This window comes from Anomaloglossus baeobatrachus, chromosome 3, assembly GCF_048569485.1.
Source record: "Anomaloglossus baeobatrachus isolate aAnoBae1 chromosome 3, aAnoBae1.hap1, whole genome shotgun sequence".
Lineage (NCBI taxonomy): Eukaryota > Metazoa > Chordata > Amphibia > Anura > Aromobatidae > Anomaloglossus > Anomaloglossus baeobatrachus.
Genome location: NC_134355.1, coordinates 601,049,702 through 601,061,136, shown reverse-complemented (window position 1 = coordinate 601,061,136; position 11,435 = coordinate 601,049,702). Strand labels below are relative to the sequence as shown.

At 42.1% G+C, this 11,435-nt stretch overlaps 1 long non-coding RNA gene across 1 annotated transcript in view; it reads left to right on the top strand.

Moving 5' to 3' along the window:
• The first annotated feature begins 8,972 nt into the window (after positions 1 to 8,972).
• LOC142295641 (uncharacterized) overlaps positions 8,973 to 11,435 on the top strand; it is a 65,162-nt gene continuing 62,699 nt past the window's right edge. Inside the window, exon 1 of the long non-coding RNA XR_012751507.1 lies at positions 8,973 to 9,059. This is a non-coding gene — a long non-coding RNA (uncharacterized LOC142295641). The remainder of the gene's footprint in view (positions 9,060 to 11,435) is intronic.

Sequence of the window (11,435 nt, the reverse complement as noted above, 5' to 3'; positions counted from 1 at the left end):
AACCGTTTTGTGGTAAAAAAAATTTTTTTTCTTTTCACGGCTCAACGCTATAAACTTCTGTGAAGCCCCCAGGTGTTCAAAGTGCTCACCAAACATCTAGAAAAATTATTTGAGGGCTCTAGTTTCCAAAATGGGGTCACTTGTGGGGGAGCTCCATTGTTTAGGCACCTCAGGGGGTCTTCAAACCTGACATGGCGTCCGCTAATGAGTGCAGCTAATTTTGCATTTAAATGGCGCTCCTTGCCTTCCGAGCACTGCCGTGTGTCCAAACATTTGATTTCCACCACATATGAGGTATCTGCGTACTCAGGAGAAAATGGACAATACATTTTATGTTGCATTTTTTCCCAATACCCTTGTGAAAAAAAAAGCTACCTAGTTGAAGCAACAGTTTTGTGGTAAAAAAAATTTTTTTTCTTTTCACGGCTCAACGTTATGAACTTCTGTGAAGCCCCCAGGTGTTCAAAGTGCTCACCAAACATCTAGAAAAAATATTTGAGGGCTCTAGTTTCCAAAATGGGGTCACTTGTGGGGGAGCTCCATTGTTTAGGCACCTCAGGGGGTCTTCAAACCCGACATGGCGTCCGCTAATTAGTGCAGCTAATTTTGCATTTAAATGGCGCTCCTTGCCTTCCGAGCACTGCCGTGTGTCCAAACATTTGATTTCCACCACATATGAGGTATCTGCGTACTCAGGAGAAAATGGACAATACATTTTATGTTGCATTTTTTCCCGATACCCTTGTGAAAAAAAAAGCTACCTAGTTGAAGCAACAGTTTTGTGGTAAAAAAAAAATTTTTTTCTTTTCACGGCTCAACGTTATAAACTTCTGTGAAGCCCCCAGGTGTTCAAAGTGCTCATCAAACATCTAGAAAAAATATTTGAGGGCTCTAGTTTCCAAAATGGGGTCACTTGTGGGGGAGCTCCATTGTTTAGGCACCTCAGGGGGTCTTCAAACCCGACATGGCGTCCGCTAATTAGTGCAGCTAATTTTGCGTTCAAAAATTCAAATGGCGCTCCTTGCATTCCGAGCACTGCCGTGTGTCCAAACATTTGATTTCCACCACATATGAGGTATCTGCGTACTCAGGAGAAAATGGACAATATATTTTATGTTGCATTTTTTCCCAATACCCTTGTGAAAAAAAAGCTACCTAGTTGAAGCAACAGTTTTGTGGTAAAAAAAAATTTTTTTCTTTTCACGGCTCAACGTTATAAACTTCTGTGAAGCCCCCAGGTGTTCAAAGTGCTCATCAAACATCTAGAAAAAATATTTGAGGGCTCTAGTTTCCAAAATGGGGTCACTTGTGGGGGAGCTCCATTGTTTAGGCACCTCAGGGGGTCTTCAAACCCGACATGGCGTCCGCTAATTAGTGCAGCTAATTTTGCGTTCAAAAATTCAAATGGCGCTCCTTGCATTCCAAGCACTGCCGTGTGTCCAAACATTTGATTTCCACCACATATGAGGTATCTGCGTACTCAGGAGAAAATGGACAATATATTTTATGTTGCATTTTTTCCCAATACCCTTGTGAAAAAAAAAGCTACCTAGTTGAAGCAACAGTTTTGTGGTAAAAAAATTTTTTTTTCTTTTCACGGCTCAACGTTATAAACTTCTGTGAAGCCCCCAGGTGTTCAAAGTGCTCATCAAACATCTAGAAAAAATATTTGAGGGCTCTAGTTTCCAAAATGGGGTCACTTGTGGGGGAGCTCCATTGTTTAGGCACCTCAGGGGGTCTTCAAACCCGACATGGCGTCCGCTAATGAGTGCAGCTAATTTTGCGTTCAAAAATTCAAATGGCGCTCCTTCCCTTCCGAGCTCCGCTGTGCACCCAAACAATTGATTTTTACCACATATGGGGTATCGGCGTACTCAGGAGAAAATGCACAATAAATTGTAGGGTGCACTTTCTCTTTTCTCCCTTGTGAAAATGAAAATTTTATGGCTAAAGTAACATTTTTGTGTTAAAAAGTAAAATTTTCATTTTTTCCTTCCACATTGCTTTGGTTCCTGTGAAGCACCTAAAGGGTTAATAAACTTTTTGGATGTGGTTTTGAGCAGAGTGAGGGGTGCAGTTTTTAGAATGGGGTCACTTTTGGGTATTTTCTGTCACCTCGGCCTCTCAAAGTCACCTCAAATGTGATGTGGTCCCTAAAAAAAATTATTTTCTAAATTTTGTTGGAAAAATGAGAAATTGCTGATGAACTTTGACCCCTTCTAACTTCCTAACGAAAAAAAAATTTGTTTCGAAAATTGCGCTGATGTAAAGTAGACAAGTGGGAAATGTTATTTAGTAACTATTTTGTGTGACATATTTCTCAGATTTATGGGCATAAATTTTCAAAGTTTGAAAATTGCGAAATTTTCAAAATTTTCGCCAAATTTCCTAAATTTTCACAAATAAACGCAAAAAATATCGGCCTAAATTTACCACTGACATGAAGTACAATATGTCACGAAAAAACAATGTCAGAATCGCCAGGATCCGTTGAAGCGTCCCAGAGTTATAACCTGTCAAAGTGACACTGGTCAGAATTGCAAAAAATGGCCCGGTCATTAGGGTGTTTTAGTGGCCGGGGGTGAAGGGGTTAATTATTTATTTATTTCACTGCACAGTATAGACCCGCCCACCGGCTTCTGGGATTGGGTGCAGTGAGACAGCTGTCACTCAGCGTGGGTGGCGTGTTTGACTGCAACCAATCATAGGCGCCTGTGGGCGGGGGAAGCAGGGAATACGAGATTAATTAATGAGCGGCCGGCATTTTCAAATGAATTGAAGCCGCGTATTTTCAGCACAGCTGTTCCTCACCGCGCTGGTGATCGGGGATTGGTAAGTATGAGCCGGGTGAAGAAAAAGACTGAGCGCCAATGTAAGTATGACTGAGAACAGCAGAAATAAAGGTAAGTAGACTGACTTTAATAAAAAAAATAAAAAAAAAATAGATTGCTCGTTTAAAAACGCACACGGACGAAATGTGCTGAACACGGACATACTCCGTGTGCGGTTGGTGCAGGCACGGACCCATAGACTAAAGCAGGTCTGTGCCTGCGTGCTGCCGGCCAAAAACGGACATGTCGTCCTTGTAGAAAACCGCACACACGTACTTACCACACGGACACACGTTCCGTGTGATTTTACGTGTGAGTGCCATCACCCATAGAATAACATGTGTCTCCGGTACGTGCAAAAACGTAACAAACACGTACCGGAGGCACGGATGTGTGTTGCGGGCCTTAGAGATATCGGTATTTTATCCCTTTTATTTTATACTGTTTTGCCTGTGTGTATGTCTTTTTATTATCCCAACTTTTGAAACCTGTACTTTTTTTGTATATTTAATCTATAATTTACTAATTGTGCTCCTTGCTTCTCTAAACGTATCCACAAGCCCTGAAGAAGGCGAGAATAGCTGTAGACATACAAAGATATTATCTGAGTAAAGCAATAAATTCTGACTTTATATTCTCCATTATTTTACTGGCAAATTACAATTCATGATTATCAGGTCTATGTCTATCACAGTATTACAGTACACTAAATACATATTGTTGACCTTAACAGACTATAATGGCAGATATGGAGATTTACATATGGGCATTTACATGCCGTCAAGTCTGCAGTGCTCTTCCTACAATGTAATTCACTATCTGCAAAGCAACATTGCTAACCAACCACTCATGTACCATGTGGCCCTAAATACAGTCATGGCCGAAAGTGTCAGCACCCGCAAAATTGTTCCAGAAAATGAAGTATTTCTCTCAGGAAATGATTGCAATTATACATATTGTGTTGTACACTTGTTTATTTCTTTGTTTGTATTGGAACAACACACACAGAAAAAAACTGAGAAAAAAAGCAAATTGGACATCATTTCACAAAACAACTCTACAAATGGGCTTCACAAAATTGTTGGCACTCTCAAATTAATATTTGGTTGCTCACCCATTGGAACAAATAACTGCAATCAATCGCTTCATATAACCATTAACAAGCTTCTTACAACTCTCACCTGAAATTTTGGACCACTCTTCTTTTGCAAACTTCTCCAGGTCTCTCATATTTGAAGGCGCCTTCTATCAACAGCAATTTTATGATCTGTTCACAGGTGTTCAATAGGATTGAGCCAAATTCATTGTTGCCACTTGTTTCCATTAATTTCTGGGGGCTTCTTGAAGTATATCTGGGGACATTATCCTTCTGGAAGACTCATGACCTAAAACGCAAACACAGCTGTCTGACACTGGTCACTACATTGCGACCCAAAATCCTTTGGTACTCATCAGATTTCATGATGCCTTGCACACTGTCAAGGCACCGAGTGCCAGAGGCAGCAAAACAACCTCAAAACATCTGTGAACCTCCACCATATTTGACTGTAGGTACTGTGTTCTTTTCTTTGTTGAATCCCATTCCATTTTCGATAAACAGTAGAATGATGTGCTTTACCAAAAAGTTCTATCTTTGTCTCATCTTTTTACAAGATGCTTCCCAGAAGGATTTTGGCTTACTCATAAACATTTTGGCACACTACAGTCTAGCTTTTTTATGCCTCTGTGTCAGCAGTAGGGTCCTCCTCTGTCTTCTGCCATAGTGTTTCATTTCATTTAAATGGCAATGGATAGTTTGTGCTGACACTGATGGATCCTGAACATGCAGGACAGTTTGAATTTCTTTGGAACTTGATTGGGATTGCTTATCCATCATCCAGACTATAATGCATTGCAACCTTTTATTGATTTTTCTCTGCCATCCACATTAAGTGAGATTAGCTAAACTGGTCTGGGATGTACACTTCTTGATTATATTGAGCACCGTGGACAAAGGAACATCAAGATCCATGGAGATGTACTTGTAACTTTGAGATTGTTGACATTTTGCAACAATTTTTGTTCTTAAATCCTCAGACCATTCTCTTCTCTTTCTGTTCTTCATGTTTAGTGGGTCACACACAGACACACAAAGCATAGATTGAGTCAACCTCTCCCCTTTTTTCTAGTTTCAGGTGTGATTTTCATATTGCTCACACCTGTTACTTGCCACAGGTGAAGTTGAAGGAACATTGCATGCTTGGAGCAGAAATGGTTACCCACAATTTTAGAAAGGTGGCAACCGGCCCATTTTAGTGGTTTTGTGTGAAATTATATCTAATTTGATTTTTTTTTTCTCTGTGCTTTTTTGTGTTGTTCCAATACACACAAAGGAAATAAACATGTGAATGACAAAACATGTGCAATTGCAATAATTTTCTGGGTGAAATACTTCATTTTCTGGAACAATTTCAAGGGTGCCATGACTGTATAACAGGGCTTGAAAGTAAAGAACTCATTTGAGTCACCGCAGTGGATTCCCAATGTAGTGACTTTGGATAACGCTTTTTTCCCTACTAGTGACCTCATGTTTGTGTCTGCGGGCGGTATGTTATTTACAGTTGATGCTATCCTGCTTCTTAGGCTTAGTTCACAGGAGGTGAAAACCTCGCTGCAGGCATTTGGAAAAAAGTGCATTAACACAAGTATGCACTCAGCAGTACATCAGTCAAGGGATGCGTTCACGTAGGACTAATCTACAGAAAACACTGTGAATTTCATTGCATGATTGCTGAAGATTTTAGTGGTTAGAAATAAAAGCATAAATTAACATACTGAAGACTTTACATCCACAACACAGGTTAGCTTCATCTGCAGATTTGTTCTGCAACGTCTGAGAGAGATTCTTAAAATCTCATCAGTCTTACAGCTTCTGTAACATACGGTAGATTCTTCACATGTATATCGGATGAAAATCTTCTGTTTGTCAATCCCGTCTGCATGTATCCATAAGGAGTTGAGATATGGTTAAGATGTAATTGGGATATGCCACTAAAGGGGTTGTGTGCTGTAAAGATAAGTTATCGCCTACAGGATAAGTGACAACTAGTGAAGAGTGAGCGCTCGTTACTGAAATTGAGCAGGTTGGAAGTTTGGATGGGCTTGATTCAAGTAACAAGTATAATGGACGTCAATGGGGAACGCAAACATTTTTCCAGAAGATCTCCCCTGGAGGGCTGGGTGTTGGAAAATCACTGAAATTGATGGATACAGCACTTAAATGGAATGGGTACAGCATGGGAGAGATGCTTGATGCATCTCTGACTCCTAGTTCATTGTTGGGAACTAAATAAATAAATGATTAATTGTAAAAATTGACATGGTGCCCCCAATTTTTGATAACCAGCCAACGTAAAGCAGACAGCTGCAAGCTGGTATTTTCAGGCTTGGAAGGACCATGGTTATTTGGCCCTTCCCAGCCTATAAATATCAGCCGGCAACTGCCCCAGAATTGGCGCATCCATTAGATGCCGAAATTCTGCCTCTTTGTCTGGCTGTTCCTGATTGTCTTCTGCAAATGCAACATGGCATGCACTACCTCTTTCAGCCTATTGTGAGCTCCAAAAGTCGAATGGCACTCCTTTCCTTCAGGGCTCTGATGTGCGGCCAAACAGTAGTGTTCCACCACACATCGAGTATCTGTATACTCAGGAGAAATTGCACAATAAATTCTATGGTCCAGTTTTTGCTGTTAGCTTTGTGGAAATGAAAGACTTGAGACCAAAACAATATTTCTGATGGAAAAACTAAAATTTAATTTTTTTTCCTTCTATATTGCTTTGGGTCCTGTGAAGCACCTAAAGGATTATTAAACTTGCTGGATGTGGTTTTGAGCACTTTGAGGGATGCAGTTTTTAGAATTGTGTCACTTTTGAGTACTTTCTCTTACAAGCCCCTTAAAGTCACTTCAAATATGAAGCGGTCGGTAAAAAAAATAGGTTTTGTAAATTTTGTTGTAAAAATGAGAAATTGCTGAAAATCTCTTCACCCTTCTAATCTCCAAACGAAATAAAATGTTTCAAAAACTCTGCTGATGTGAAGACGACGTGTGGCAAATGTTGTTTATTAACTATTTTGTCTGTGATAACTTCTGGTTTAAGGAAGATAAAAATTAAAAGTTTGAAAATTGCTAAATTTCCCAAATATTTGCCAAAATTCTAATATTTTCACAAATAAACATAAAAAAATTCACCCTAAATTTACAACTATCATGAAGTACAATGTGTCATGAAAAAACATTCTCAGAATAACTGGGATCCGTTGAAGCGTTTCAGAGTTGTTATCTCATAAAGTGACAATAATCACATTTGTAAAATTTAGCCTGGTCAGGAAGGTGAAAACAGGCTTTAGATGTAAATTGTTTCATATTAAAGAAGACCAACCACCAGGATTTTCCTATATAAACTAAAGGCAGTGCTATACTGGCGCTATCATGCTGATTCTAAACATATCTTTAGCTGTGAGATCGGATGTATAGTTTCTGAAATATAGGCAAGTAAAATTTGTGAAATACACTGTTACTTGATTGATAGCAGCTACAGAATATCTAAAAAGTGGGTCGGGTTTTGCTAGTTATTCCCACCTCTGTCTGCCTGCCTGACCTTCCTCCCCTTGTGTGTTATTACAGAAGAAGGAGAGAGGAAGGACATGGGGGAGGAAGGTCAGGCAGGCAGACAGGGGAGGGAATAACTAGCAAAACCTGACCCACTTATTAGATATTCTGCAGCAGCTTACAGTCAAGTAACAGTGTGTTTCACAAACTTTACTTGCCTATATTTCAGAAAGTATCCATCCAATCTTACAAGTAAAGGTATGTATAGAATCAGCATGATAGTACCAGTATAGCACTGGCTTTAGTTTATATAGGAAAATCCTGGTGGTTGGTCCTCTTTAAAGATCAGGAGAAAGAAAGATCAGGCTGTTGGCCTCCAACATGCTTGATCGTTTTGCTCTCCCCATGTTCTGCCAATTCAGATTTTATGCATGCTTGACCAAAGGTTCACATATATCAAACGTTGGGAGTGGTTTATGGTAAGCTTAGCGAGGCTGCCCCTGGTAGCTGTCTGACGGATACTTCCTATCCTAAAAAAATTAGTCTGAAGAAGTCTTAAGTTCATAAAAAATAGACCGCACAGTCATAAAGATTTTGGATCATTGTCAAATTCTGGCTAAAGGAACTCTCACAATAATCACAATGGAAATGTCATTTCTTCTCGTTTTTCCCTATGTTTAGCTTTGTGACATCCCACATTTCTCTGCCAATAACACTTCCTCCTGTCTTAAAACAATGAAGCCTAACAAGCCCACGTTGCTGTATTTCCAATGGCTACATAGATACAATAAGTGCTTCCTGTAAAGCCAATATTTACAGACAGAAATGTTACTCACTGCACCAGTTTACCAGAATTCCGTGACTTCTCTCGTTAACCTTTAACCTGCCGCTCCTAGGGTTGCTGAGAAATTAATTGCATTATCCTACAGACAAAAGAGGCGTTGATAGGAAGCTAGTAAAAATAGTACATGAAAAGTATAAAAAAATACGCCCTTCAAAAGCCCTGCTTGGATCTTTCAACTCTATATAATTTCTTTTCAATTTTTTTTTACAGAATGGGAGACAGAAATCTTTTACAAATGTTTTCCCTCTCCTCGTTAGGATTGGTTCCTATTTTTAGTAAAAAATATTAATAGCATTAAATGAAGAAAAGAATACGGAGCTGACATCTCTGCAGAAATAATGTGTGTCCTGACTTGTCACACACAATTTATGGCCTATTGTATTTGACTCCTGATTATATTCAGGGCTTTTGTAAATCCTACACTTGCCCGTAATATATTTAATGAAAAACTCTGCTTACCATTTTCTCCACACACACAAACGCCTACTCAAAGTCCTATTTTTGCACAACGCTAGGAATCAAATCATTTAATTGATATTCCATAACCTCCAACACTGACAAATCTGACTACACGCAGCACTCACTACAAAAAATTGCAACTGATTTGTATAACTTTTCTGAAGCATATTTGCGGACCAGAGTGAACCTAAGGCTATGTGAACACATTCTGTTTTTATTGCTGTTTTTCATGCGTTTTTTTTTGTTTGCAGATCTTAATCAATACTGTGTGGCGCCCCTGAGGCTCCAGTCGCCAGAGTATTGCACCTTAATTAAGGAACGGTATTCGCCTCAGGTAAGGGGGGGTTAATTACCGGTGTTCCACATTCACCTTTTACATACAGTCAGGTCAGTCAGGTGCCTTCCCACTGGGGGGATGGCCCAGGGTGGATACGGGGGTGACCATCACGATGCATGGGACTTTCCCGGTCACTGAAGCCAGCCACCTTGGGGGCGGGTTCCACTTGGCGTAGAAGTAGGAGCAACGTCAAACAATCTTCAGTCAGTTTACCCGGGACTTCAGTTCTGGTGACACGACACCACCACCTTCTTCCTTTTTCTTTTTTTCACGAGGCGTGTGGCGTTAGCGGAATGCTTATCCCGGGTTCCTCACTACTGGAGGGGCAACTCTTCGAAAGGACAATTTCCGAACACTGGAGGCTTCTTCCAACTTATCCGAAGTCGACGGGGCCCATCACAGCGGGTGACCGGTACTACCCGGACTCGCGGCATAACAATGAGTAAAACAACCTGGAACTGCAGCAACTGACTCGGACTCTTATTACCAGCGCCCCGTGCCTCGGCACCAACGGCCCCCACCACCACTACAGTCCTTATCATACTCCCAGGGGTCCGCTCCACCTGTGGGGAGTGAAACCATCTTTGCTATTACTACCATCCGCCCTGGAGGACAGCGACAGCAACGGCGGATGGTAGTAATAGCATACGGCAGGTGGCGTCACGAAATCAACCTCCTCCATCACCCTTATCCACTCATCTCTCTCAGTGTACACCTTGGGGTCACGAAACTGGGCAGAGCCACCTGTGACATCCCCTGATCCTCACTGACCCGGTGACAAGCATTTTTCCCCGACCCCTGGGGTGCTAAAACTGCAAGGAAAAAATGCATCTCAGCAAAGTCTAGGAGAATCCTGAGTTGCTGTGCACATGTTGCTTCTTTTTTCCTTGCAGATTTTGGTGCTGAAAAAAGAAGCAGCATGTCAGTTGTTCTAGCACTGACACTTCGCCTCACACACCATGGATCCAGCATGGTGTGTTAGGCTCTCCGTAGCTCAGTAACCTGGGATCGTCATGGTGACAACCCAGGGTTGCCATGGCAACGATTGGGTCCCTGTGATCGCATTACAGAGACCTGATTGCCTGGGAGAGGTAAGCAATCCTTCTCCCTGCCTCCTGAATTCTGCGATCACATTAATCACAGCATTCAGGGGGTTAGGCAGACGCAAGCGTCGTGAGAGGCGGGTCCTGGCTGTAACATCAGTGAACACTGTGTGCAAGTGTGGATTTAAAGATAGTGCAGCTGCCAATCCGAGCACTACGGCCCCTGGAGATTAGCCTTGGGGTCACAGAATACATCACCACTCCTGCCGACCAGGGTCTCGGCAATTGCTTGGGTGCAGCGGTTGCTGATGCCGGCCCTGACATGTGGCCTTAAAGGTCAGTAAAAAGAAGGATCAGGCTGTTGGTCTCCAACATACTTGATCATTTTCCTCTCCCCATGTTCTGCCAAATCAGAATTTATGCATGCTTGACCAAATCAAGAGTTGACGTTTAATGAAAGGTTGAAGGAGTGTATGGTAAGCTCAATATGGCTGCCAAAATTATGCAATTGAAGACCATAGCATTTCCATTGTTAAACTATTATCATGTTGCTCCAGCCTGTTGCAAGCAGTAAGCAGCGCCCACTGCAGGAGTAATGTGGTATTACAGGAGGTTCTCTTTGAAGCATATTATACAGTTTGGATCCCCTGCCTGGTGGATCTATATGTCTTGATTGGATGTTTGTTTTAACAGCAAAACCCCTTGGAATGAGGAATTATACTCTAGGGCTGGGGTCCTAGATAACAGAGCATTTGACGTGTGGCTCTAAAGGGTGCTTTACACGCTGCAACATCGCTACCGATATATCGTCGGGGTCACGTCGTTAGTGACGCACATCCGGCGTTGTTAGTGACATCGCAGCATGTAACACCTCTGAGCGACCTAAAACGATCGCAAAAGAGGTAATATTCGTTGTTATTGGAGAGGTCACTCCAACACCAAAAATAGTTGACAGGTGAGTAGCGAGGTTGTTCGTCGTTCCTACGGCAGCACCCATCGCTATGTGTGACACCGCAGGAACGAGGAAACTCACTGTACTAGCGTCCCGCCGGCAATGAGGAAGGAAGGAGGTGGGCGGGATGTTTGGCCCGCTCATCTCCGCCCCTCCTCTGCTATTGGGCGGCCACTTAGTGACGTCGCTTTGACGCCGAACGAACCGCCCCTTAGAAAGGAGGCGGTTCGCCGGTCACAGCGACGTCGCTAGGCAGGTAAGTAGTGTGACGGGTGTAACCGATGTTGTGCGCCACGGGTAGCGATTTGCCCGTGTCGCACAACCGACGGGGGCGGGTACGCTCGCTAGCAATATCTGTACCGATATCGCAGCGTGTAA